Source organism: Cherax quadricarinatus, chromosome 28, assembly GCF_038502225.1.
Source record: "Cherax quadricarinatus isolate ZL_2023a chromosome 28, ASM3850222v1, whole genome shotgun sequence".
In the NCBI taxonomy this organism is placed as follows: domain Eukaryota; kingdom Metazoa; phylum Arthropoda; class Malacostraca; order Decapoda; family Parastacidae; genus Cherax; species Cherax quadricarinatus.
Window position 1 is genome coordinate 31,952,898 of NC_091319.1, and position 24,331 is coordinate 31,977,228.

General features: G+C 37.7%; 1 protein-coding gene across 1 annotated transcript in view; it reads right to left on the reverse strand.

The window, feature by feature from the left end:
- The window catches only part of LOC128693162 (carboxylic ester hydrolase-like), a 141,001-nt gene that overhangs the window by 15,087 nt on the left and 101,583 nt on the right, over window positions 1-24,331 (reverse strand). The window lies entirely within an intron of this gene.

A 24,331-nucleotide genomic window follows, 5' to 3' on the forward strand; every position in this document is an offset into this window, starting at 1 on the left:
GGTTCTAGAGGTACGTGAGAGACCATTGTGGTACAGTCTGTAGTTGCAGTACGTTATGAAAGCATTTGAGAGACCTGCCAGATATTTGAGAGACCTGACAGAGATTTGAGAGACCTGTCAGATATTTAAGACCTACAGTATCTCGGGCTCCCGAAGGATCTGTAATGTCAATCTAAATACCGGAGAGAGAGATCTAAAATGTCTTGAAGGACTCTCGATGCAAAGCAAGATCTGCAGCAACCTTCCCTTTTACGGATTAAATGTATCTATCTCCCGTAACCCAGGCATTGTATAACTTCTACAGGTTAGGCGATTCGTTATGGCATATATATAAATATATATTTATAGGTAGTAGGTTGGCAGACAGCAACCACCCAGGGAGGTACTACCGTCCTGCCAAGTGAGTGTAAAACGAAAGCCTGTAATTGTTTTACATGATGGTAGGATTGCTGATGTCTTTTGTCTGTCTCATAAATATGCAAGATTATAGGTACGTCTTGCTACTTCCACTTACACTTAGGTCACACTACACATACATTTACACGTTTATTTATACACACTCATCTGAGTTTTCTTTGATTTTATCTTAATAGTTCTTGGTCTTATTACTTTTCCTTTTATATCCATGGGGAAGTGGAATAAGAATCTTTCCTCCGTAAGCCATGCGTGTTGTAAAAGTCAACTAAAACGCCGGGAACAATGGGCTAATAACCCCTTTTCCTGTAATAATTTCTAAAAAGAATAAGAAGAAGAAGAAAATTGTCAAAGTGGGAAGTCTGAATGTGCGTGGATGTTGTGCGAATGATAAGAAAGAGATGATTGTGGATGTTATGAATGAGAAGAAGCTGGATGTCCTGGCTTTAAGTGAAACAAAGCTGAAGGGGGTGGGAGACTTTCAATGGAGAGGAATAAATGGGATTAGGTCAGGGGTTTCAAATAGAGTTAGAGCTAAAGAAGGAGTAGCAATAATGTTGAAGGATAAGCTATGGCAGGAAAAGAGGGACTACAAATGTATTAATTCAAGGATTATGTGGAGTAAAATAAAGATTGGATGTGAAAAGTGGGTTACAGTAAGCGTGTATGCACCTGGAGAAGAGAGAAGTGTAGAGGAGAGAGAGAGATTTTGGGAAATGTTGAATGAATGCGTGGGGAGTTTTGAATCAAGTGTGAGAGTAATGGTGGTTGGGGATTTCAATGCTAAAGTGGGTAAAAATGTTATGGAGGTAGTAGTAGGTAAATTTGGGGTGCCAGGGGTAAATGTAAATGGGGAGCCTTTAATTGAGCTATGTGTAGAAAGAAATTTGGTAATAAGTAATACATATTTTATGAAAAAGAGGATAAATAAATATACAAGGTATGATGTAGCACGTAATGAAAGTAGTTTGTTAGATTATGTATTGGTGGATAAAAGGTTGATGGGTAGGCTCCAGGATGTACATGTTTATAGAGGGGCAACTGATGTATCGGATCATTATTTAGTTGTAGCTACAATTAGAGTAAGAGGTAGATGGGAAAAGAGGAAGGTGGCCACAACAAGTAAGAGGGAGGTGAAAGTGTATAAACTAAGGGAGGAGGAAGTTCGGGTGAGATATAAGCGACTATTGGCAGAAAGGTGGGTTAGTGCAAATATGATTAGTGGGGGGAGGGGTTGAAGAGGGTTGGAATAGTTTTAAAAATGCAGTATTAGAATGTGGGGCAGAAGCTTGTGGTTATAGGAGGGTGGGGGCAGGAGGAAAGAGGAGTGATTGGTGGAATGATGAAGTAAAGGGTGTGATAAAAGAGAAAAAGGTAGCTTATGAGATGTTTTTAAAAAGCAGAAGTGTTATAAGAAGAGCAGAGTATATGGAGAGTAAAAGAAAGGTGAAGAGAGTGGTGAGAGAGTGCAAAAGGAGAGCAGATGATAGAGTGGGAGAGGCACTGTCAAGAAATTTTAATGAAAATAAGAAAAAATTTTGGAGTTCAACAAGTTAAGAAAGCCTAGGGAAAGTATGGATTTGTCAGTTAAAAACAGAGTAGGGGAGTTAGTAGATAGGGAGAGGGAGGTATTAGGTAGATGGCGAGAATATTTTGAGGAACTTTTAAATGTTGAGGAAGAAAGGGAGGCAGTAATTTCATGCACTGGCCAGGGAGGTATACCGTCTTTTTGGAGTGAAGAAGAGCAGAATGTAAATGTGGTGGAGGTATGTGAGGCATTACGTAAAATGAAAGGGGGTAAAGCAGCTGGAACTGATGGGATCATGACAGAAATGTTAAAAGCAGGGGGGGATATAGTGTTGGAGTGGTTGGTACTTTTGTTTAATAAATGTATGAAAGAGGGGAAGGTACCTAGGGATTGGCGGAGAGCATGTATAATCCCTTTATATAAAGGGAAAGGGGACAAAAGAGATTGTAAAAAATATAGAGGAATAAGTTTACTGCGTATACCAGGAAAAGTATACGGTAGGGTTATAATTGAAAGAATTAGAGGTAAGACAGAATGTAGGATTGCGGATGAGCAGGGAGGCTTCAGAGTGGGTAGGGGATGTGCAGATCAAGTGTTTACATTGAAGCATATATGTGAACAGTATTTAGATAAAGGTAGGCAAGTTTTTATTGCATTTATGGATTTAGGAAAGGCATATGATAGAGTGGATAGAGGAGCAATGTGGCAGATGTTGCAAGTATATGGAATAGATGGTAAGTTACTAAATGCTGTTAAGAGTTTTTATGAGGATAGTGAGGCTCAGGTTAGGGTGTGTAGAAGAGAGGAAGAATACTTCCAGGTAAAAGTAGGTCTTAGACAGGGATGTGTAATGTCACCATGGTTGTTAAATATAGTTACAGACGGGGTTGTAAAAGAAGTAAATGCTAGGGTGTTCGGGAGAGGGGTGGGATTAAATTATGGGGAATCAAATTCAAAATGGGAATTGACTCAGTTGCGTTTTGCTGATGATACTGTGCTTATGGGAGATTCTAAGGAAAAATTGCAAAGGTTAGTGGATGAGTTTGAGAATGTGTGTAAAGGTAGAAAGTTGAAAGTGAACATAGAAAAGAGTAAGGTGATGAGGGTATCAAATGATTTAGATAAAGAAAAATTGGATATCAAATTGGGGAGGAGTATGGAAGAAGTGAATGTTTTCAGATACTTGGGAGTTGACGTGTCGGCGGATGGATTTATGAAGGATGAAGTTAATCACAGAATTGATGAGGGAAAAAAGGTGAGTGGTGCGTTGAGGTATATGTGGAGTCAAAAAACGCTATCTATAGAGGCAAAGAAGGGAATGTATGAAAGTATAGTGGAACCAACACGCTTATATGGATGTGAAGCTTGGGTGGTAAATGCAGCAGCGAGGAGACGGTTGGAGGCAGTGGAGATGTCCTGTCTAAGGGCAATGTGTGGTGTAAATATTATGCAGAAAATTCGGAGTGTGGAAATTAGGAGAAGGTGTGGAGTTAATAAAAGCATTAGTCAGAGGGCAGAAGAGGGGTTGTTGAGGTGGTTTGGTCATTTAGAGAGAATGGATCAAAGTAGAATGACAAGGAAAGCATATAAATCTATAGGGGGAGGAAGGAGGGGTAGGGGTCGTCCTCGAAAAGGTTGGAGAGAGGGGGTAAAGGAGGTTTTGTGGGCGACGGGCTTGGACTTCCAGCAAGCGTGCGTGAGCGTGTTAGATAGGAGTGAATGGAGACGAATGATACTTGGGACCTGACGATCTGTTGGAGTGTGAGCAGGGTAATATTTAGTGAAGGGATTCAGGGAAACCGGTTATTTTATATAGTCGGACTTGAGTCCTTGAAATGGGAAGTACAATGCCTGCACTTTAAAGGAGGGGTTTGGGATATTGGCAGTTTGGAGGGATATATTGTGTATTTTTATACATATATACTTCTAAACTGTTGTATTCTGAGCACCTCTGCAAAAACAGTGATAATGTGTGAGTGTGGTGAAAGTGTTGAATGATGATGAAAGTATTTTCTTTTTGGGGATTTTCTTTCTTTTTTGGGTCACCCTGCCTCGGTGGGAGACGGCCGACTTGTTGAAATATATATATATATATATATATATATATATATATATATATATATATATATATATATATATATATATATATATATATATATATATATATATATACATACACATATACATATATATATATATATATATATATATATATATAAAGATGGGGTGGTAGTAGTGGAATATTCAAATGGCTTCAGTAAGAAATCCTAATATTTTCCTCGAAGCCTTTTTATCCACTTCTCCGAGGCTATGGGTCCCACAATTTACACCAGAGGTGGACCCCATCCTATATATATATATATATATATATATATATATATATATATATATATATATATATATATATGTCGGGGCGAATATGTAAAACTGGTCAATTAGCAAGAACTCATTTAAAATTAAGTTCTTTCTAAAATTTTCTCTTATACGTTTAAAGATATATTTTTTTCATTAACGTTAATGTAAAAAAATTTAATTTTGCTCCAAAAGAATCTTAGAAAACTTACCTAACCTTACTATAACAAGAACAATTTTTTTAGCCTAACCCAACTAAATATATTTTAGATTTGTTTACAGTAATTTAATACTAAACAAAGACAGTGAAATATATTTTTTTCCTTAAGTTCAGAATGATTTTGGCGAAATTATTTCATACACAAATTTTCACTTGTCCTATATGGCAAAATGAGCTTTGCTATTTAAGCCAAGATCGCAAGTTCTGCCTATTCGGCACGACATATATATATATAATATATATATATATGTCGTGCTGAATATGTAAAACTGGTCAATTAGCAAGAACTCATTTAAAATTAAGTCCTTTCTAAAATTTTCTCTTATACGTTTAAAGATATATTTTTTTCGTTAATGTTAATGTAAAAATTTTTAATTTTGCACCAAAAGAATCTTAGAAAACTTACCTAACCTTATTATAACAAGAACAATTTATTTTAGCCTAACCCAACTAAATATATTTTAGATTTGTTTACAGAAATTTAATACTAAACAAACAAAGTGAAATGTATTTTTTTCGTTAGGTTCAGAATGATTTTGGCGAACTTATTGCATACACAAATTTTCACTTGTCCTATATGGCAAGATGAGCGTTGCTATTTAAGCCAAGATCGCAAATTCTGCCTATTCGGCACGACATATATATATATATATATATATATATATATATATATATATATATATATATATATATATATATATATATATATATATATTTATTTATTTATATATATATATATATATATATACATATATATACACATATATATACATATACATATATATATATATATATATTTATATATATATATATATATATGTATATGTATATATATGTGTATATATATGTATATATATATATATATATATATATATATATATATATATATATATATATATATATATATATATATACATAGATACATATATATATATATATATATATATATATATATATATACATAAACATATATATATATATATATATATACATAAACATATATATATATATATATATATATATACATAAACATATATATATATATATATACATAAACATATATATATATATATATATACATAAACATATATATATATATATACATAAACATATATATATATATATATATATATATACATAAACATATATATATAAACATTGCCAATGTTTGCCTCCATCTTCGGGACAAAATATTCAACACTACACAAACTTTAACACAAAAACAACTTTAAAATTACAGTTAAAATTATTTCTTTTATCACCATTTATAGACAATTAGATATGTTTTCTTTATTTCTTTTGATTATACTTTGTCTTATTTACATGTGATTTCAGTTCAGTTCGTCTATGTCAACTACAGGTTAGCACCAGTACTCAATATTAGATAACTTGAGCCTTAACCTCATACAGTAATAAGGGTTAATTACTTGTAATTACAGTTACTGAGTGGCTAAGAAATCTGCAGGTGGAAAATAAGGCCATCATCCGGTGGGCCCGTGGGCCATGACCCTTAGATTTAGAAACTTAGTAAAGATTTCTAAATTATCACATTTGATTTAAGAGTCACCCAAGACAACCGTTGTTCTTGGAGTTGTTGCAGAATGTTGTGTGCATTGAGAAACTGTTGAAAATCATTTGAGACACCACCTAACATTTAAGACACCACCTAACATTTGAGACAACACCTAACATTTGAGACAACACCTAACATTTAAGACACCACCTAACATTTGAGACAACACCTAACATTTGAGACAACACCTAACATTTAAGACACCACCTAACATTTGACACACCAACTAACATTTGAGACAACACCTAATATTTGAGACACCACCTAACATTTGACACACCAACTAACATTTGAGACACCACCTAACATTTGAGACACCACCTAACATTTAAGACACCACCTAACATTTGAGACAACACCTAACATTTAAGACACCACCTAACATTTGACACACCAACTAACATTTGAGACAACACCTAATATTTGAGACACCACCTAACATTTGACACACCAACTAACATTTGAGACAACACCTAACATTTGAGACACCACCTAACATTTGACACACCAACTAACATTTGAAACAACACCTAATATTTGAGACAACACCTAACATTTTAAGACACCACCTAACATTTGAGACAACACCTAACATTTGAGACAACACCTAACATTTGAGACAACACCTAACATTTAAGACACCACCTAACATTTGAGACAACACCTAACATTTGAGACACCACCTAACATTTGAGACACCACCTAACATTTGACACACCAACTAACATTTGAGACACGACCTAACATTTGAGACACCACCTAACATTTGACACACCAACTAACATTTGAGACACCACCTAACATTTGAGACAACACCTAACATTTGAGACACCACCTAACATTTGAGACACCACCTAACATTTGACACACCAACTAACATTTGAGACACCACCTAACATTTGAGACAACACCTAACATTTGAGACACCACCTAACATTTGAGACACCACCTAACATTTGAGACACCACCTAACATTTGAGACACCACCTAACATTTGAGACAACACCTAACATTTAAGACACCACCTAACATTTGAGACAACACCTAACATTTGAGACAACACCTAACATTTGAGACACCACCTAACATTTGAGACAACACCTAACATTTAAGACACCACCTAACATTTGAGACACCACCTAACATTTGAGACAACACCTAACATTTAAGACACCACCTAACATTTGAGACACCACCTAACATTTGAGACACCACCTAACATTTGAGACACCACCTAACATTTGAGACACCAACTAACATTTGAGACACCACCTAACATTTGAGACACCACCTAACATTTGAGACACCACCTAACATTTGAGACACCACCTAATATTTGACACACCAACTAACATTTGAGACACCACCTAACATTTGAGACACCACCTAACATTTGACACGCCAACTAACATTTGAGACACCACCTAACATTTGAGACACCACCTAACATTTGAGACACCACCTAACATTTGAGACACCACCTAACATTTAAGACACCACCTAACATTTGCACTGTTATTTCTCTTGGAAAATTTATGTAAAAAGTCATGTAGATTTATTTTTCTTTCCCAAAGTTTCACCACTGGACTGGTGATTAAACGCTACGTCATTAATGAAGAATAAAAAATATTGCATTGGTAACATTGAACTTTCTTATGAAATCGATGAACCTGTTATCATAACCAATAACTCAGAAACAGAATAATAAATCAGATGGCATGAAAACATTAGAAAGATCTAGACATTCTTCAACAGTTTTCAAAGGCCATCTGATCAAAGGTAGAAACAAACGGAAATCCATTTATGACAGTGACGATGTAGACTTCGAGAACCTCGAATCAAATACAGAATTTTTAAATAACACAGTGAAGCTCTGTGAAGAAAGGTGACAATTTCTCTCAGTGAAAATATAATGAGAGTTTACTTTATTCATTATCTATCTAATTAAGTTATTATTGACTAGTGGGGTAAAGGCTAATTGCACCCTTTATAACTGTTATGTTGTTGATAAACTTTAAACATTAAGAGCCAACCAATCAATTATTGGCTCCCATTTTTGCCTCATCGCAGAAATAAATTATTTCCGTTTACCAAATTGTGGCCACATGAAGCATTGTTTACACAATAGCACTCCACTTCACTCACTCCTCAGATAAACAAATCTCGACTGTAGAAGACTACTGTGTAGGCGAAACGTTTCGGAATAAAAGTTACCTAAGTGTTGCATATGTCTTATCAACTTGCTGGTGTTGTATACCATTATCGTAAGAACGTAAGAAAATATGAACACTGCAGTAGGCCTCTTGGCCCATACTTGGCAGCTCCTTTACAAAGCCAACCCACTAACAGAACATTTGCCCAACCCACCTTCAGTGCTACCCTAACAATAAGCTCTGACAAATCTATTTACTAGTGCACAAATCCTACTCAAATCCGACCCCTCTTATTCATGTATTTATCCAACCTAAACTTGAAACTACTCAAGATTTTAGCTTCAATAACCCTACTAGGCAGACTGCTCCACTCATCAACTACCCTATTTCCAAACCGGTACTTTCCTATATCCTTTCTAAATCTAAACTTATCTAATTTGAATCCATTACTGCGGGTTGTCTCTTAGAGGGAGATCCTTAAGACTTTATTTATACCCTCTTTATTAATACCTGTCTTCCTTTTATATACTTCGTTCAGGTCTCCCCTCATTCTTCGTCTTACAAGTGAATGTGATTTAAGGGACTTCAATCTTGCTTCATACGGAAAATTTCTTATGTTATTTTGTCATTCTTCGCTGAATGTTTTCAAACAAACGTTATTTAATACTGGGTCTGCTGAGATAGCAAGTACTATGTGAATGATCTAACTTTATCCCTTCAAGAGGTGAAGAACTATTTTACCGCTGGCGTCTCTTCCTCTTGTACAGTTGAGGTACAGAAACAGTATGGAACCAGTATTTATTCATTACATGCTCCTCACACAGATCTTTATCAGATCTCACTGGCTCCTATTCCCAGAAAACTTTACGACCCATGCACATAGTATGACCCCTGCATTTTGTATGACTCCTGAGTGTTAAATGACCCCTGACCGTTGTATAATACCTACCCGTCGCATGTTCCCTGAGTATTGATTAACCTCTGCACATTGTATAACCTCTACAGCATGTTGTATGGCCCCCTGCACTAGAGTAGTGGCTAACTCACCCAGCAGCCAGACAACTCTCTATCTTTACACAGGTAGACCCCCACCTACCGATCCTACTTACATTTACCTACGCCCAGCAGTAAGAAAACGCTCGATCACTTCAAGAGTGGATACCCTGAGGACCGCTCTCTTAATGCACTTCTTTACCTGGCTCACCTCAGTGGTCTCCAAGTTACCTGAAACAACCTTAACCCTCCTATACCTCCATCTCCTCCTGTCTTATTGCTCAGGGTGACAGACTGTAACAGTAAGTATGTATATAACCAATCCTGTGTGATGAAATATAAGAAACAGCTAGTTTGTGTTTTCAGTTTGTACCTCTTCCTCCTCCTCATTCTTCCATACCTTCTCGTCTCCACCTTTTCCTCCTCATTCTCTTCCTCTTCTCCTCCTCCTCTTTTTCCTTCTCTTTTTCATTTCGAAAGTTGATCTCTCTAAAATATCTTCAGTAAATATCTTCCTATGATCAACATCCTTTGCTTCCTTGAATCACATTGTTATTATATATCATTAAGTCTATTTAGTTCAGCCTCCTCGAATCAAAACCTACCAATGAACTTAGCATAACTTCCTCAGATCATGTTTTCTTATGTCTTTACAAAGACTTCTTCACTTCTTCTCAGTAGCTGCACTGTTTCGACTCTCTCGGGATGTTGTGACATAACACAGCAACCTCAAGTCAGATCACTGGAGGAAGTAACCATCGACAAGCTTCTACCATTAAGGAAAGTAGTTGCTGGTATCTCCATACCATTTACAACTAATAAGTAGTAAAGTTTTCCAACGGCTTCTCTTATACTGCAGGATGGGGAAAAATTCCCGCAAGCGAAGTGTTCAATGACTTGATCACAAAATTGTGTGACAAAATTTTCACTGGAAAACCTTCCACCATCAATAATTTATTTTGCCGTTTTTCTCTCTTAGATACCTCTTCATTCTTTTTCACGATCTTATCTTGGTGTTCAGAGTATTTCTGTATTCAATACTCTTTTGCAGAGTACAATTCATTCATGACGGTTTTTAGACACCTTATTTTGTGTAAGAAGAGAGTGGACTTGTTCTTTAACACTGTCATCATTTGTTCTTTCCATCCCATCAGGAAATGAATCGAACTACATCAATCATGAAGAGGCTGTAGTAAGTCTTTCAGTAACTTCAATATCACAAGACAGTTGCCACTGACATTTTTACCAGGTTTTCGAGTAACCTAATCTGCATAATATTCTTCGTTATCACCTTCCCAAATGCTCAGGACATCTCTTGTTGACTCTCTTATTTTGTGTACTGTACTCAGATGTACATAAATAGTTTCAGTGTTTCCTTATCAATCGTATGTTGCACAAAACGAACTCCAGAATCTTGCAGACACTTGTAGTGCCTCGATCAGGTTCATCCTCGTCCAGACTGCTGAATCTCGGTGATATTATTAAAGTAATGGCTTAGAGATTTTCCCAAGCTATCACTTATATTATTGATTATTCTAGGTCTTAAATTAATAAATCAGACTTTTGAGCTAAGCACCATACACAAATTACATCTCGCCGTAGTTTAAGAATTAGGTTTAAGAATTCCTAGAATCCAAATTTCTTGATAGTATTAGCACTTGCATCATCAGTTGATAGCTACATCAACTATTTCTTCGCAAATTCCCTGATACCAATGCTATTCCGAGTAATGAGAACAGGATTTAGCAACCCTTCAGAACCACTCTTATCTGAATGAATTTCGTCTACAAATTCAGTTTATCATATCTTTTTCTTTACTTAGGTAATGAGCAGAAGAAAATTTGCAGTCAAATGAAAGCTTGTCATCTGAACCATTAACCAGTAGCGAAAACGTTTAAGAGTTCTTCACCTCTTGTGTCACAGTTTTCATGGTGACACCAGCAATTGGTTGGATCCTGATAACGTTAAGTAGACGAAGATTGACCGAAGGCTCAGAAGGCTGATCCAACCCATTCTTGTGATACGCTACTATTTTCTTATAAACATGCATTTTTGTAAATGGTTGAGATGCCAAAAATGAAGACAGTGTCTTTTTATTACCTTTAATTTTCACATCAATTAACTGGTTCACTATCATATTCAAGGCTCTTCAAATCTTTGATCCAGGAATGTTTATCTCACTGAACCAACCAGAGGTGCCGACTTTCATCTGCATGAGCTGTTTCACTGTGGCCAATACTGAGTAAATGATTTACTATTCTCTTCTGTTCTTTTCGGCCATCTGATCTCCCACCATCTGCCACTGGCGCCCACTGCGAGAAAACCTCTTAGCCTCATTCATTTAAGATAAGATTTCGTTCGGATTTTTAACCCTGGAGGGTTAGCCACCCAGGATAACCCAAGAAAGTCAGTGCGTCATCGAGGACTGTCTAACTTATTTCCATTGGGGTCCTTAATCTTGTCCCCCAGGATGCGACCCACACCAGTCGACTAACACCCAGGTACCTATTTGCTGCTAGGTGAACAGGACAACAGGTGTAAGGAAACGTGTCGAAATGTTTCCACCCGCCGGGAATCGAACCCGGGCCCTCCGTGTGTGAAGCGGGAGCTTTAGCCACCAGGCCACCGGGTGGCCACCAATTAACTTTAATTTAACTTTGCAAAATTTAGACCTGATAATTTTCCTGCAAGTATCATTATTGCAAACCAGGAATTAATCAATCCTGCAACATCCAACCTTCATCCTCTGTATCATTCTGTGTATCTTGTTTTCTTTTTTTCCTTTGAAAAGGGATGTGATGATGCAGGTCAGTGAGTGTTCCACAGTGGCCACTTGAATTGTCGAAACCGAAGCTATGAAAGATGGAGGAGGTGAATCAGAAATTGTAGGTGAAGTTGATGATGAGACATAATTGGTTGCTTTCTTATTTTCTGGGATACCAGAAACTGGGCCGTGGTCGTTGAAACAGGCCTAGCTGACATCAATGTAATATATTACATTGATGTCAGCTAGAAAACCCCTGGTTATGCAGAACTTTTCAGGTAAATTAGATCACTTTTATCCCCAGGATGTGACCCACACCAGTCGACTAACAACCAGGTACCTATCAGTACCAGTACCTAGGTACTGGTGCTGATAGGTACCTAGGCACTTATCAGTACCAGTACCTAGGTACTGATAGGTAAACATAGACAGATGTCTTAACTAAACACGTCCTAATGTTTCCACCCGTACCGAGTATCGATACAAGAATTACAAGCGTCGATACAAGAATTACAAGCGTCGATACAAGAATTACAAGTGTCGATACAATAATTACAAGTGTCGATACAAGAATTACAAGTGTCGATACAAGAATTACAAGTGTCGATACAAGAATTACAAGTGTCGATACAAGAATTACAAGTGTCGATACAAGAATTACAAGTGTCGATACAAGAATTACAAGTGTCGATACAAGAATTACAAGTGTCGATACAAGAATTACAAGTGTCGATACAAGAATTACAAGTGTCGATACAAGAATTACAAGTGTCGATACAAGAATTACAAGTGTCGATACAAGAATTACAAGTGTCGATACAAGAATTACAAGCGTCGATACAAGAATTACAAGCAAAGGCTCAAAGTAACCCAGACTTTAATACTTTAAAATTATACAGAACAGTGATTTAATAGAAGACTGAAAACGCTGAGGGAGACTTGATATATCTGGCTATTGCAGTGACGATTTATTGAGATATGCATTGGTGTTATAGCTCGGAATAATAACGAAAATGTATCTAAAAAGAAGAAATATAGAGGAAATATATATGTAGCATGATGAAGGTAAAAAAATGTGTTAAAATATTATTTAAATGAATTACCATCGCAGAGTTAGTGCGTAATTTGATTATAATAGCCTAGGAATGTATTAAATATTCCTCATTTGAAAGGATGATAGACAGGGATGTGATGGGGTTTACCAACGGTGAGAATTTTTCAATGTTAAATGTGTATACCTGGAGAGGGCTTCAGGGGTCAACTCCCCCGTGGTCCGGTCTGTGACCAGGCCGCTGTGCCGGATCAGCTGGGCTGTGGTTCGTACGTTGGAATACGTGCGGCCAGCCGTAACAGCCTGATTGATCAGGCCCTAATCCACCGGGAGGCCTGGTCGTGGACCGGGCCGCTGGGGCGTTGATCTCCGGAATAGCCTCCAGGTAGGCCTCGCGGTGGATCACGGCCTGATCAATTAGGCTGTTACTGCTGGCAGCATGCAAGCCGACGTACGTACCACAGCCCGGCTGGTCAGGTACTGAGTTTAGGTGCCTATCCAGTACCTTCTCGAAGACAACCAGGGGTCTACTGGTAATCCCCCTTATTTATGCTGGGAGGCAGTTGAATAGTCTTGGGCAACTGACACTTGCTTTCGTAGGGAGTGACTTTCGTGTGCAGATTTGGGACTAGTCCCTCCAGGATTTTCCAATCCAAGTGTATATTATCATGTACTTTCCAATCCAAGTGTATATTATCATGTACTTTCCAATGTAAGTGTATATTACCATGTACCTTTCTCGCCTGCATTCCAGGAAATGCAAATCAAGGGCTTTCAACCGTTCCCAGTATGTTCTCTGTACATTCTCCAGGTCTGCAATTTCACCTGGCTTGAAAGGGCCGTTAGCGTACAGTAATATTCCAGCCTAGAGAGAACAAGAGATTTGAAGAGAATCATCATGGGCTTGGCATCACTAGTTTTGAAGGTTCTCATTATTCATCCTACCATTTTCCTAGCAGCTGTGGTAGATACATTGCTGTGAACTTTGAAAGTGAGATCCTCTGACATTATCACTCCCAGGTCCTTCACACTGTGTGGTTGGAATTTGTTTTATACCCTGATTCAGTTTTAATTTTCTCGAGTTTTCCATATCGGAATAATTGAAATTTCTCTTCATTGAACTTCATATTGTTTTCTGCGGCCCATTTAAAAATTTTGTTGATGTCCGCTTGGAGACTTGCGGTATCTTCGATGGATGACAGTATCATGCAAATTCGGGTATCATCGGGAAAGGAGGACACGGTGCTGTGGCTTACATCTCGGTCTCTGTACAGATATGAGGATAAGGAACAGGATGGGAGCGAGTAATGTGCCTTGTGGAACAGAGCTTTTCACTGTAGCCACCTCTGACTTTACTGTTTACTATTACTCTTTGTGTTCTGTGAAGGCTTACTCAGCCCTGTAAGATCTTAAGTTGGTCTTACCAAGGCTGGCTCCTTCCTAGGAAAATTAATGAATAGAAAAAGAATAATAACATGCAAATCTAAACACTTTATTGTTATAATTGAAAATATTAAATATTTAAATATGAACTTTTATCCTACGTGAAAGAGAAATGAAAATGCAATATAAAAATGATATATGAATTCAACGCTAATATGTACAGTTAGATTGGGGTGTCTGGGTGGTGTTGACACCGCACTTTGTAGAAATTGTAGCCGCTGCTGATGATGCGTGGGGGGGGGGGGGGGTCACAGCTGGTGAGTGACAACCCGAACGACTAGTTCGTCACAGAGTCTCTAGCCTTGAATAGTCCGTCAAGATGATAGGAACGCAGGTCTTTCACCACTGCAAAGATGAGGGGTAGTTGCCTGGGGTTGGCTACACTCAGGTATGTAGATAAAAAGTGACGTCCCAGAACTCATGTGAAGTTTGTCTCCTTCAGCACTGTTTCTGTGGTTGCCAGATGACCCAAGCTGACATTCCAAGCTAGAAAGAGACAAAAGTTAATCACTGCCTGAGAAATTACTCTCCATGATAAGTGTAAGGCACTTAAAAGAATTAAAAAGCAAAACATGGAAATCAAGGCAGAATGAACTAAGTCTTAGAATTGGTTAGAAGTGAAGCTTTTAACCAATATATCCACTAAAATAAGAGCAGAGGCTTTTACTTACAGTTGTGCTGGGAGCTGTGAGTCAAGTGATTATCCATTTGGTTGGAGCCCCACACGTCACCTTTCCGGGTGGAAAAAAGGCGGGCGAGATAGCGGGAGCTAGACACTGACCCTACCTTAACAAGGAGACTGGCAATCAAACTATCGTCACCATATACTCGCTCGCTACTGCTATCTGTTGAACTTTTCCCTCACATGTTCTGTTTGTTAGGAAGTTATAGATCCACCTACCAACTTTTCCTGTTATTCCTTTATCACGCACTTTGTGCGCTATTCTCTATGGTCACACTTGTCGAAAGCTTATGCAAAGTCTGTGTATAGTACATCCACATTTTGTTTGTCCTCCAGAGCATCCAAGACCATGTCATAATGGTCCAGTAGTTGGACAGACAGGAGCGGCCTATTCTAATCCAACGTTATGAATATGTGTATTTTATATTGATGAGGATTTCTCTTACAAAGGACAGATTTTGCATGGAAAGAGAAAATGTGCACGAAATATAGAAAATAAAGCTAGTACAATGAAAAGGCCCTCTCTTTTGTGGGGATATTTAAAAGATATTTAAAGGGTATGTTATGTATCTTTATATATGCTTCTAAACTGTTGCATCTGAGCGCCTCTACAAAGACAGTGATTATGTATGAATGAGGTGAAAGTGTTGAATGATGATGAAAGTATTTTCTTTTTTGGGGATTTTCTTTCTTTTTGGGTCACGCTGCCTCGGTGGGAGACAGTCCGTTTGGTGAAAAAAAAATGAAGAAATATTTGTACGGTGGGATTTAACGAAACAAATGTAAAAGTTCTTGAGTTGTATTGAAGAGGAAGAAATCTTCCTCGGGAAACATGTTTTAGAGATCATGTTTACCATTATTCGACAAGAAGGTGGAAAGCTTAATGGAGAGAGTGACACTGTAGATGGAAGAAGCTGAAGGTAATTTGAATGAACTTGCAAGAAACTGGTGTGATAATATATTGGAACTGAGTTTCAGTATAAATAAGAGATATAAGTTAAGTAATCCTTAATACTGATAAGAGTTTCTTTAGTAACTGGTATAATATAAACATAGAGGTTCATTTTAAACCTATTTGATGTTACCAGAAATGCAAAAATTGGTGAGTGAAATTTAGTGGCTGTGATGTATATAAGTTACATATTGTATTTATAGGGAGATTTTTTTCCACTGAATACAATCTCCCTACAAAATACTAATTGGTGTAAATTCCTTTGATAGGTGAAGATGTACGGGGAGCCTCTGACCTTAATATTCAAGGATAAGGTGAAAATTTATTGAATAGAGGAAGATAGATGCAAATGCCAGTGTAAAAAAAATGGATTATTATTATTATTACAATCAAGGGGGAAGCGCTAAACCCGGAGGATTATACAGCGCCGGGGGGGGGGGGGTATGTGGAAGGCATTCAGGCTTAATTTGGGGAACTGGAGCACACATCCAAGTAAAAAAAAATGGAGATCAAGAATTCTAATCTCTTGACTGAGCGAGAAGACCAAACTGATCCCAGAACCATTATCTAAACTCATTCATATTTGAAAGACTTATATTTGGAATAAATTATATTTAAAATACTGTAATGAATGAAAAACTAACTTATAATACTACCATGTATTAAAGAAACTGCCTCAAAAATACCATCTTTTATGATGTATTTTATCTTCTATGAAAATGCGTCTTTTGAAAAAAATGTACTGAAATCTACGAAAAATTATTAAAATACTTAAAAAAATTAACTCTAAATTATTTGAATAAAAGTGCTTCAAATACAAGTGCTTCAAATAAAAGTGCTTCAAATAAAAGTGCTTCAAATAAAAGTGCTTCAAATAAAAGTGCTTCAAATAAAAGTGCTTCAAATAAAAGTGCTTCAAATAAAAGTGCTTCAAATAAAAGTGCTTCAAATAAAAGTGCTTCAAATAAAAGTGCTTCAAATAAAAGTGCTTCAAATACAAGTGCTTCAAATAAAAGTGCTTCAAATAAAAGTGCTTCAAGTAAAAGTGCTTCAAATAAAAGTGCTTCAAGCAAAAAAGTGCTTCAAATAAAAGTGCTTCAAATAAAAGTGCTTCAAATAAAAGTGCTTCAAATAAAAGTGCTTCAGTTAAAAGTGCTTCAAACAAAAGTGCTTCCTTAAATACTCTCTCATATAAAACCCGCCTTAATCACAATCATGTAAATAAAAACTACCATAAAACATTACCTTTTTTAATAAAAAGTGCTCTTGTTAATTGCAAAGATTCTCCTCAAAATTTCAAAATATGTGACTAAAGACTAAACATATAAATTTTCATTATTTAACTTTTGCATTATAAATCTATTTCGTATTGCAGAAATTTTGCATAAGATAATTATTAAAATAAAAGTGATAGTCCACGCAAATGGAAATATCAGAATAATTTATTTTTATGATCAAACTCTCGGTGAATGAGGAATTTTTTACTTATTTTATGGAAGTTATTGAGAAGACGGTGCAGCTGACCATTGAAAAAAATGTGAAGTATGAGAAGGTGAAAAAAAATCTGAAGACTGCTTTTATGTAATATAAACCAGATCAGATGTAGAGGGCGAGTTTGAGCATACTTACCATCACTGGATGTAGAGGGCGAGTTTGAGCATACTTACCATCATTGGATGTAGAGGGCGAGTTTGAGCATACTTACCATCACTGGATGTAGAGGGCGAGTTTGAGCATACTTACCATCATTGGATGTAGAGGGCGAGTTTGAGCATACTTACCATCACTGGATGTAGAGGGCGAGTTTGAGCATACTTACCATCATTGGATGTAGAGGGCGAGTTTGAGCATACTTACCATCACTGGATGTAGAGGGCGAGTTTGAGCATACTTACCATCATTGGATGTAGAGGGCGAGTTTGAGCATACTTACCATCATTGGATGTAGAGGGCGAGTTTGAGCATACCATCATTGGATGTAGAGGGCGAGTTTGAGCATACTTACCATCATTGGATGTAGAGGGCGAGTTTGAGCATACCATCATTGGATGTAGAGGGCGAGTTTGAGCATACTTACCAGCACTGGATGTAGAGGGCGAGTTTGAGCATACTTACCATCATTGGATGTAGAGGGCGAGTTTGAGCATACTTACCAGCACTGGATGTAGAGGGCGAGTTTGAGCATACTTACCATCATTGGATGTAGAGGGCGAGTTTGAGCATACCATCATTGGATGTAGAGGGCGAGTTTGAGCATACTTACCATCATTGGATGTAGAGGGCGAGTTTGAGCATACCATCATTGGATGTAGAGGGCGAGTTTGAGCATACTTACCAGCACTGGATGTAGAGGGCGAGTTTGAGCATACTTACCATCATTGGATGTAGAGGGCGAGTTTGAGCATACTTACCAGCACTGGATGTAGAGGGCGAGTTTGAGCATACTTACCATCATTGGATGTAGAGGGCGAGTTTGAGCATACCATCATTGGATGTAGAGGGCGAGTTTGAGCATACTTACCATCATTGGATGTAGAGGGCGAGTTTGAGCATACCATCATTGGATGTAGAGGGCGAGTTTGAGCATACCATCATTGGATGTAGAGGGCGAGTTTGAGCATACTTACCATCATTGGATGTAGAGGGCGAGTTTGAGCATACCATCATTGGATGTAGAGGGCGAGTTTGAGCATACTTACCATCACTGAATGTAGAGGGCGAGTTTGAGCATACCATCATTGGATGTAGAGGGCGAGTTTGAGCATACTTACCATCATTGGATGTAGAGGGCGAGTTTGAGCATACCATCATTGGATGTAGAGGGCGAGTTTGAGCATACTTACCATCATTGGATGTAGAGGGCGAGTTTGAGCATACCATCATTGGATGTAGAGGGCGAGTTTGAGCATACTTACAATCACTGGATGTAGAGGGCGAGTTTGAGCATACTTACCATCACTGGATGTAGAGGGCGAGTTTGAGCATACTTACCTTCACTGGATGTAGAGGGCGAGTTTGAGCATACTTACCATCACTGGATGTAGAGGGGGAGTTTGAGCATACTTACCATCACTGGATGTAGAGGGCGAGTTTGAGCATACTTACCATCACTGGATGTAGAGGGCGAGTTTGAGCATACTTACCATCATTAGATTTAGAGGGCGAGTTTGAGCATACTTACCATCACTGGATGTAGAGGGCGAGTTTGAGCATACTTACCATCATTGGATGTAGAGGACGAGTTTGAGCATACCATCATTGGATGTAGAGGGCGAGTTTGAGCATACTTACCATCATTAGATTTAGAGGGCGAGTTTGAGCATACTTACCATCATTAGATTTAGAGGGCGAGTTTGAGCATACTTACCATCATTAGATTTAGAGGGCGAGTTTGAGCATACTTACCATCATTAGATTTAGAGGGCGAGTTTGAGCATACTTACCATCATTGGATGTAGAGGGCGAGTTTGAGCATACTTACCATCATTGGATGTAGAGGACGAGTTTGAGCATACTTACCATCATTAGATTTAGAGGGCGAGTTTGAGCATACTTACCATCACTGGATGCAGAGAGTAAGTTTGAGCATACTTACCATCATTGGATGTAGAGGGCGAGTTTGAGCATACTTACCATCATTGGATGTAGAGGACGAGTTTGAGCATACTTACCATCATTAGATTTAGTGGGCGAGTTTGAGCATACTTACCACCACTGGATGTAGAGGGCGAGTTTGAGCATACCATCACTGGATGTAGAGAGTAAGTTTGAGCATACTTACCATCATTTTTCTGTTAATACTTCACAAGTGAAGAGTTTGTGATAAAGCCTAGAGTGGGAAATTCTCTATTTGAATTGGCAAAATTTTATTATTATTCAGTTTCTAAAAAAAATCTGATTTTTTCAGGTATTGCTAAAAAATTTGTGAGATAAATGACACTTTATTGTTTGAAGATGGCACAAACAAACAATTGTTTCTATTTCAAAAAAGACCTTAGTTGAGAGAGGAACTGTGATTGTTCAAGACGCTGGACACAACTTAAAACATCTGAGTGAAATCCGAAAAGATGTAAATTTTGAGTTTTCAAAGTTTGCAAGACATAGTTTGCAGACATGAAAACAATGAAGACAAAGTTTTTGTCAGAGATTAAAGAAAAACTAAAGACCTAAAACAGAAAGGATGCATTATGAGGTGAGAGGAATGATTAAACGCAAGAAGAACCGTTTATTTTGTGGTGAAAAATTTGACGCTACAGCAGAAAATAAAAACAATGTGGATAAAAGTGTAGGTATGATTACAGTTCATTCCGTGAGTATGAGAGATAAAATATTGGAGGATGATAAATATGGAAATAATGAGTGGTATGACGCAAGGCGAGACAAGTGAACAATGTAATATATCTTGTAGTGAAAGAAGAGGAGCGTTGTCATGGAAAATGTTACTTTAAATTCGAATACAACCGAGCATCAACTTTAAAGAGGACGACCTAAGACTCAACACATTGCCTATTCATTTAAAAGATTTCTGTGCTCATTCACTGATGATTCAGAGGATTGCCAGTTTACTTTGAGCTCCTTGATTCTGGAAACTTGAGAAACATTTAGCAAATGATTCATCAATAACTGAGAAAATATTGAAAGGATAATTACACATGAAGAGATAGTCTTGTTTGCACAGATGAAAAAGTGACCAAAACAGTTATTTGTTTCCGTGGCTCTGGACTTCAGCTTATTAATATTTGGTATATACAGTGAGAGGAAAATGAGAAAGATTAGTTCACTTTGCAGTAACAATATCAAGAATATATTAGAACAACTGTTTGTAGTTCACTCTAATTAGTTTAAATAGTGGAAATAATTTGGAAAAGCAGAAATTTTCCACATATACTCCTAAATTCTGTAGAACTAAAGATCAAAGGAGTTCCGGACCGTCCGACCACAGCAACTTCTTTTGTCACCTCGAAGAGGAGGAGGAGGGGGGGGGGACATTTTATTTATTTTTTAGATATCTGAAAAATGTGGAAACCAATGCTAAACATCTAGGGTAAGGTATAAACAACTATTGGAGAATAGATGGGCTAGTGAGAGTATAAGCAATGGGGTCGAAGATGTTTGGGGTAGGTTTAAAAATGTAGTGTTAGAGTGTTCAACAGAAGTTTGTGGTTACAGGAAAGTGGGTGCGGGAGGGAAGAAGATCGATTGGTGGAATGATGATGTAAGGGAAAAAAGTTAGCATATGAGAGGTTTTTACAAATTAGAAGTGATGCAAGGAGGGAAGAATATATGGAGAGAAAAAGGGAGGTTAAGAGAGTGGTGAAGCAATGCAAAAAAAGAGCAAATGAGAGTGGGTGAGATGTTATCAACAAATTTTGTTGGAAATAAGAAAAGATTTTGGAGTGGAAGTAATAAGTTGAATAAGCCTAGGAAACGAATGGATTTGAGTTAAAAATAGGAGAGAAGAGTTATTACATGGAGAGTTGGAGGTATCGGGAAGTTGGAGGGAATATTTCAGGAATTGTTAAATGTTGATGAAGATAGGGAAGCTGTGATTTCATATATTGGGCAAGGAGGAATAACATCTTGTATGAGCGAGGAAGAGCCAGTTGTGAGTGTGGGGGAAGTTCGTGAGGCTGTGGGCAGAATGAAAGGGGGTAAGGCAGCTGGGATTGATGGTATAAAGATAGAAATGATAAAAGCAGGTGATGATATAGTTTTGGAGTAGTTGGTGCTTTTATTTAATAAGTGTATGGAAGAGGGTAAGGTACCTAGGGACTGGCAGAGAGCGTAATAGTTCCTTTGTATAAAGACAAAGGGGACAAAGGAGAGTGCAAAAAATATAGGGGAATAAGTCTGTTGAGTATACCTGGTGAAGTGTATGGTAGAGTTGTTATTGAAAAAATTAAAAGTAAGACGGAGAGTAGGATAGCAGATTAACAAGGAGGCTTTTAGGGGGTGTGCAGACCAAGTGTTTGCAGTGAACCATATAATTGAACAGTATTTAGATAAGGGTAAAGAGGTTTTTGTGGCATTTATGGATTTGGAAAAGGAGTATGACAGGGTGGATAGGGGAGCAATGTGGCAGATGTATGGAATAGGAGGTAGGTTACTGAAAGCAGTGAAGAATTTTTATGAGGATAGTGAGGCTTAGGTTAAAGTATGTAGGAGAGAGAGGGAGATTATTTCCCAGTAAATGTAGGCCTTAGACAGGGATGTATGATGTCACGATGGTTGTTCAATATATTTATAGATGAGGTAGTAAGAGAAGTGAATGCTCAGGTGTTGGCATGAGGCGTGGAGTTAAAAGATAAAGAATCTAATACAAAGTGGGAGTTGTCACAGTTGCTCTTTGCTGATGACACTGTTGGTGGATGAGTTTGGTAAGGCATGTAAAAGAAGAAATTAAAGTTGAATATAGTAAAGAGTAAGGTGATGAGGATAACAAAACAATTAGGTGACGAAAGAGCGGATATCAGATTGGAGAGAGTATGGAGGAGGTGAATATATTCAGACATTTAGGAGTGGACGTGTCAGCAGATGGGTCTATGAAAGATGAGGTGAATCATAGAATTGATGAGGGGAAAAGGGTGAGCGGAGCACTTAGGAGTCTGTGGATACAAAGAACTTTGTCCTTGGAAGCAAAGAGGGAAATGTATGAGAGTATAGTTATACCAACACTCTTATATGGGTGCGAAACATGGGTAGTGAATGTAGCAACAAGCAGAAGGCTGGAGGCAGTGGAGATGTCATGTCTGAGGGCAATGTGTGGTGTGAATGTAATGCAATGCAGAGAATCCGTAGTTTGGAAATTAGGAGGAGGTGCGGGATTACCAAAACTATTATCCAGAGGGCTGAGAAGGGGTTGTTGAGGTGGTTCAGACATGTAGAGAGGATGGAAGGAAATAGAATGACTTGGAGAGTGTGTAAATCTTTAGTGGAGGGTAGGTGGGGTAGGGGTACGCCTAGGAATGGTTGGAGGGAGGGGGGGTAAAGGATGTTTTGTGTGTGAGGGGCTTGGACTTCCAGCAAGCATGCATGAGCGTGTTAGATACGAGCGAATGGAGACAAATGGTTTTTAGGACTTGACGTGCTGTTGGAGTGTAAGCAAGGTAACATTTATGAAAGGGTTCAGGGAAACCGGCAGGCTGGACTTGAGTCCTGGAGATGGGAAGTACAGTGCCTGCACTCTGAAGGAGGGGTGTTAATGTTGCAGTTTTATAACTATTGTGTAGGCATACCTCTGGCAAGACAGTGATGGAGTGAATGATGATGAAAGTTTTTCTTTCTCGGGCCACCCTGCCTTGGTGGGAGACGGCCGATGTGTTAATAAAAAAAAAATATTCTATGTATGTTTGTCATACGTTATAGTGTTGGCGTAAGTCAGAACGGATGCTGAAGACGAGACTGAGCTTACTGGCAGATTATTGCTACTCAGGCTCTGTTTATGTTAAATTCTCACAAATGACAAGTTTTTTGTGAAAAGACTTAGAGATAAAGTTGTAGAAAGTGACATAAAAGTTGTAGAAATTGACATAAAGTTGTAGAAAGTGATATAAAGTTGAGAACGTGACATAAAGTTGAGAAAGTGACATAAAATTGTAGAAAGTAACATAAAGTTAAGAAAGTGAAATTCATATTTTTAAGATGTACTAGTAGTATAGAAATGAGTCAATTTATGCATATAGCATAAATTGACTCATTTCTATACTACCCATAAGATACTCATCAGTGTTTTTTTTTCTGTCTAGTTTCCCCAGGAGGCCTATCACACTCATTTCCGGTTAATAATATTATGATTAAAACCTAACATTCACTTCTCATCTGTTACACCAAGGTCATCAGTGAAATCCTCTACTTATTTAGAATTTACGTAAATCTGACCGTGGCAGTCTTAGCACACTGAAGAATAGTGTAAACAAAGTTTTTACCCAACCACAACCCTTTCCACAGTCTATTTTGCAACCACATGAGATAACCTTTAAGATCATTGGGTCTGGTGCCTACGTTGTGTAGACAGACTACACAGAATGTTGATATCTTTCCAAAACTCACAACGCTCAGGCTATAGTGTTTCACCTCTTAACATTTGAATTTAGTAATAAATACGATAAGAATGTTGTGGAGCAGATGAAGAGGTGGAAGAAACATTTAATAACACAGTTTGGTTTGATTACCTTATATTATTTGAGAGAAGATACAAATGATTGAG